General features: G+C 47.4%; 1 pseudogene; it reads right to left on the bottom strand.

The window, feature by feature from the left end:
- Positions 1 to 819: 819 nt before the first annotated feature.
- LOC139832004 (uncharacterized) lies at positions 820 to 4,366 on the bottom strand (annotated as a pseudogene).
- Between the last annotated feature and the right edge of the window lie 2,038 nt (positions 4,367 to 6,404).

Below are 6,404 nucleotides of genomic sequence, written 5' to 3'. Positions count from 1 at the left end.
TTGTAGCCTATAAATACCCCCACCGTTTTCTTGTCTTTCAGTGTAGCCTCTCAACAAGATGGATCCCCCTTATAAGAATCCCCCCCATCTTTTCAATGAATTCATGGCCGAATATCTTCTAGATAGTGCTCGCTATGTGATGAGGGAGAGTAAGATAGAGACATTCGAGGAGTTCATCAGTAGCGACGCCTTGCTCCGTAAGGTCGGTAGGAAATTTGAGACTTGGTCTTATGGATATCCAGTGAAGAAGATGCCTGCTCGTAGCCCACGGGAAATAAGGTGTGAGCTTATCAGGTTGAATGAGAAGTGGAAGTCACTAACATGGAAGAATGAAGAAGATAGGGAAAGGGATTTAAAATATCCCGAACGATGGGCGGCTGAGAGTGAAGCCGACGATGATATCTTCGAGCCTAGCACCAAGGGAAAGAAAGCTGCATCGTCGAAGGGCAAGAGTGGCAAGTCCTCAAAGGGCAAGAGTGCTGCACCGCCAGTCGTCGATTCAGACGACGACTTCGAGCCTACCACCAAGGCCATGAAAGCTGCATCGTCGAAGGGCAAGGGAAAGGGTGTGCTGCGTTCTTAGTGTTTTAGTTATCAGTAATCATGGATCTTGTAGTATGTTGTAGCGATGGTGTACCATTTAATATGTTAGCAGAGAGTTATGTTGTAGTAGTAAGTTGTATCTTAATTATCGCTTGAAGTTCAATATGAAATGTTTGTTAAATAGAAATAGTAGTCATACATGGCGCATACAAATAGTAGTCATACATGGTGCATACAAATAGTACTCATACATGGTGCATACAAATAGTACTCATCTCACTGACCACGGCCCCTCCCTCCACCTCGCCTCGGTGGCGGTCGAGCCTGAAAAGGTGACGGCGAGTACATACGAACAGGTGGCTGGCGATGTCGGGGAGGAAGCATGTACCCTGCTCGTGCTGGCTGTCTTTGCGTGGGATCTGGAGGTGGAGTTTGCTGTTGACTTGAAATCCAGTCTTGATAGCTCTGCTGTGTTTCGTCCTGATCGTGAGCACTGGACCAGAAGGATCGTGATCCGGACCCCGTCGACATATGTCCCTCACCTTTGATTAGATAAAAAAACCGTTAGTCGATCATGAGGAAATTCACACATGGTGCACAATTAATATGGATAGTGATGAATTGCGTACCCTCTGGCTCATCCATACGGGGACGCCACCCGAAGTTAGGCATGGGAAATTGCTGCTCCATGCCGAAACCGGCATGCTGCCAATACTCGTAAGTAGGCTCCTGCTGCTGCTGGTTTTGCCACCCAGAACCTCCTGCCTGGTTAGGAGATGGTGGCCTCGGGCTCGGCGGTACCTCCATACGTGGGCGCGGGGCGTGCCGCGGCTGATGCACCTGCAAAGAGGGGCGAGGTGGCCGCTGTGCTGCTCGGTACTCGACAACATCCGAAGATCGGGTGCATGTGATAGTCGCGTAGATACGACGTAGTTTCTCCTGAAGACGCTGTGCAAAGGAGGCGTGGTGCTCATACCGTCCAAGAAGTGGGCCGGCGGAGAGCGACCGTTCATACTGGGCGGCGTCATCTTGCAGCTCCGCCGTCAACACGGCCTACAATTGTGAGCTCAAATTAGTAAAGTGTTGGCAAAATGTAGAAAAAATATAGTTGACTTACTGCGTGATGCCGAGTGCCTGAAGTGGAGTGGCGAGGGTAGGTGTCCCACTGTGTCGAGGGAGCCATCTCAACTGGGTCACACGCCTGGCTCAGACGAAGTCGTGTCCTAGGCATGTACGCTCGCAAGTACTGCTGAAATTCCTGAAGATCAAACGGCTCCCTAGTGGCCCATGACACGGCCGGCGCATTGGCCCAACCAGCGATGTATGGACCCAGGAGCTGTACCCATCCGACAGCAGTCTTGTTCGCTCCTTTTCTGTTGTACCTGAAAATTAAATTGTACCCATCCGTCAATGAATGTCCAATTGATGTAATAACTGATGGTAAAATTAAATTGTACTCACGCGTGGACGCGTGGTGGTAGTGGAACTGTGGGAGGTGGTGGCTCGATCAACTGACGCATTCCAAACTGTCTCATGACCCTCTGCTGCGACATCTCCTCCACGAAGATATCGAAGATGATCTTCGCCTTCGTCATCCAGTAGGCCCAATCTCTGGTACACATCAACGATATACCGCCTGGGTATGTCTCGTCGCGGTGGTCCTCACTGTATGGCTCCCAACTAACATCGCTCTCCAGTAGTAGGTCAAACTGCTCTGTGAATGCTGGGTAGCAATTCCGCAGCTGATTATGCCCAAAATGTCTCTGCATAACATAACGTAAGCGCACCTCAAACCTCCTTTCCTGATTACCGATGGCCAGAACAGTGTGTGACATACCCTTCTCCATCTTGACATCCATATATTCCATAATGGCCTTACAGTAAGGAGTGTTTGGATTCTCAAGCATATGCTTCAAAGCCAACTCCCGTCTCTCTTTGAAATAATTCATAGTGCCATATAAAATACCCTCCACAAGGGCTGTCAGCGGCAATGCCCTATTTCCCCTAAGCACGAAGTTGTATGACTCAGCTAGGTTGGTAGTCATCACACCATACCTAGCTCCATGTGTGTCATGCAGCAAAGACCACCTTTCTAATGGCTCGTGCTCTATCCACTCTGCAAAATTTTTAATCCGTCGTCCAGGCCTCCTTCTAGTATTGGGTGGGTCAAATCCAGGCAGGTCACATAGCCCAATAGGATCTGGCTCGGGGCCTACTGGAACCTGTGTACCCTGTGCCACAGCTGCTGCATGAGCTGCTACTAATGCAGCTCGGGCGGCTAACCTGTCCCGCACATGGTCCTTAGTGAACTCATCCAGCTTGCCGCGGAGAAAAGTGTACTTGCATTCTTGATTCTGCTTGCACAACTTCTTGAACAGATTCATAAGACCCTTGCTCCTAAACTGCGAGAAGAAATTGGCCCCCAGGTGGCGCATGCACCACCTACTCTGCATATCCTGCCATGGCGTCTCTTCATCAGGTCCGGCTTCTACCAGAGTCTTGATAGCCGCAAGTATACCTGCATGCCTGTCATGTAGCACGCACACATTTTCGCGATCTTTCACTATCGATTTTTTTAACTGCCTGAAGAACCATAACCAGCTAGCAGTGTTCTCGCTCTCAACAAATGCAAATGCGAGAGGCACACATCGATTGTTGCCATCCACTCCAATTGCTGTCAGAATCTGTCCCTTGTACCTCCCAGTTAGAAAAGTTCCATCTACACACATCACCGGACGACAGTGCATGAAAGCCTCGATGCATATGCTGAATGCGAAAAACACCCTGTGCAGAACCCTGACATTAGGGAACTCAGGTATCACAAAGTCTTGTATGTCCACATGGGTGCCCGGATTCCGGTCCTTCAATGTCTGCAGGAGACGGACGACACCGTCATAAGCATCATAGAAGGTCCCGAATCTGTTCTCCAGTGCCGTCTGTTTAGCCCTCCATGCCTTGCCATATTCAATTACATACTTATATTGAAGGTGAACTCTTCTCTGGATGGCTTTAACCCCCATTGCTGTATTCTCTACAATCTCCTTGTAGAACAGGCGAGCAATAAGAGTGGATGTAAGGTTTCGGTGATCCTTCAACATACTCTTAAGGACACATGTGTGCGGCACGAAATCGCTCACCACCCATGTTGTGTCATACTTCGGACAGTACCCATGCACCCTTGATGGACATCTAGCATCGCTGCAGACCAGCATCAAGAATTTCGACTTGAAACGGTGGTTCTGAATACCCTTTGCGTGTTCATTGCCCATCGAGTGATTGCTTCCTGCAGATGTCTCTTGTCAGCATATCTAGCACCAACTGAGATGGTGTTCATGCTGTACTCCCAGGCAGAATCGTGCCGATCATCGACTATCATTGCCTCCGACAAATCATGGTTCCAAGAAGAGGGGATCGGATCCGCCTCTTCGTTATCATCTGAAGTATCGGATCCACCGGATTCATCTGAGTCAACCTCATTGTCCACTCCATCCTCGTCTTCCTCGTCCATCATGTTCTGCATCTCTTCTTCTTCTTCGTCCACGCTTTCAAGCTCAACAGTATCGTCATGACCACCTGCTGCATGGCTACTCTGCCCGGATTGGAAACTGCTGCCGCCAGCATCAGAACTTTGACTGCTCTGGCCTGGATGGAACGCACCCTCGCCTTCTTGGAAATTCACCACCTTCGCCTCGGGAAGCATTAAGGCGATGGGGTGAGTTCCCCTGCGCTCGCACGCTTCCAACCAGTGCACCCACTGAGAGGTCCGCTCAATCGGCTTCAACCGCCAGAAAATCTGAGATGCTGGAGCTGCTCCACAAAGCATGCACACCAACAGTGTATGCTTCGGGATTAAGCCCGAAATTCACGGTCAACCACTCCTTCAACTGACTAACTCGCCATGTTTTTGGGTTTGTCAGATGCAACTCCTCGTACTGAAACTCGCTCAGATCAGCTCCCATCGGAGTTGTTCGGACCGTGCCATGACCGAAGTAAACAACGAATTTTAATCTATCTGACATATCTGCTCACCTATAAAAATTACATACTCGTCAAAAAAATCTAGCACCTACACTCTAAAATAAATAAAAATCTAGCACCTGCACTCCTAAATAAATACTTTCTACCTGAAGCTAACGAACGTAACATGCATTATGATTACACCATCTAATATCAGGGATTAGGGTTTACCCTTGAAGCGTGCCAAACACCTCCGTCAGCAGCTCAGCTCCTCCACCCCGCAACAGCTGCACCACCACGCAGCAATAGCAGCACCACCTCCACCAGCTCCACCACCACCAACAGCTCCACCAACACCAACAACACCTCCACCAAAACGCCTCAAAAACTAACCCATCTATAGATCAGCTAATTCTACAGCATTTGGTGGTGAAACTACAACGAATGGCTGGATAAATCGCTCACAAACGAGGAAAAATGGTGCTGGACTGAGAGCTAACGAGAGAGAGAGAGAGAGAGACAGAGAGCAGCAAGCTGGAGGAGGAAGAAGATGGTCGAGCAGCGCTGTGTGTGAATTTTATCTGCCGCGCTTCGGGGTCAGTGCGCCCGAACCGCGCGACTCGGGGTCGCCCCACCCGAATTTGCCGCATCGGGATTCCTCTCCCCGACACAGTCTGCCCCTGGCCAGGGGACAGGCCGACACGGGCCTTCGGTGGCCGACAGCCACGCTTCGGGGACGAGCAACCCGAATTTGGCCTGACACGGCAGATTCGCCTCGTCTCGGTCTAGCCGACCCCGATTTTGTAAATTCGGGTTAGCGGACCCCGACGGTGTATTATTTCTGTAATAAGCCAAAAACGAATATTATTTCTGGAATTAATATTAAAAAGTGTATTATTTAAAAAAAATTCGCGCAATATTGAAACACATGTACGTGTGTCATCAGCGTATAAAATCGACAAAACATGGATATCTGACATAATACAGAATGTTTCAGGTTAGATTAAGATTGCTAAAGCATATATACTTCCTTCCAATTGACTAAGCTGATATCACTCTCTTAAATTCCTACACCGTAAATGGGTGAACCTAAAATCAGCATACAACCATGGATTACCGCGTACTGTAAGGAACGTAACTATACAGTTCCTTTAACCTACCAAAATCTGATTAGCTACAAGGCATTCTCTACACCTGTTTCTCAAGCACCATTAAATTATCGATGAATAATCCACAAATATTGAATCATGTGGAAGCTTCACATACATAAGGTTTCTTATCTAAATGAGGATATACCACAACAAAAAGATGTGTGGTGCTAGAGAAACAAATATCATGTATCAGTTGATAGAAAGAGAACCATGACATACTGTACTATCTATAGGCGGTGTTGGAGTATCTTCCAAAGAATAGTTGGCTTCAGTGGATCATGAAAACAAAAAATCATAGCTAAACCTCCAAACGATCTTCAAATAAGTAAGAGGAAAAATATTTTAGCTTCAAGATGATAAAAAGACTCACTAAATTACGTGATTTCTTAGCAAAAGCATAATATTCATGTTCAATAGGGGTGTCTTTTAGCAGGCTGTCCAGAAAAGAAGTCATGCAATGACTCGAACATGCAATTGCACTCTCTTTTATCAACGGAAAATAGTGCTTTTATCCAACTCATCAGTTTCGCATCAAAGCGACTCAAGCAATCACATAGTTACTGAAACAATCTCTGCCACTTTTTAACATATGCCGATGACAATTGCCTAGTGAATTGTCACGCCACCAGTTGCAAATATGTCAACTTCTAATTGGATGCAATGGTATATACATTACAGGGAGTAATTTTTTTGGATTGAAGTTCTTGTACGAAGGAAAAGATCAGAAGAAATATTTTAGAACCTTCAAAAAGA

Source organism: Lolium perenne, chromosome 6 (genome assembly GCF_019359855.2).
Source record: "Lolium perenne isolate Kyuss_39 chromosome 6, Kyuss_2.0, whole genome shotgun sequence".
NCBI classification, from domain to species: domain Eukaryota; kingdom Viridiplantae; phylum Streptophyta; class Magnoliopsida; order Poales; family Poaceae; genus Lolium; species Lolium perenne.
The sequence above is the reverse complement of the archived record's forward strand: the minus strand, read 5'-3'. Positions and strand labels throughout refer to the sequence as shown.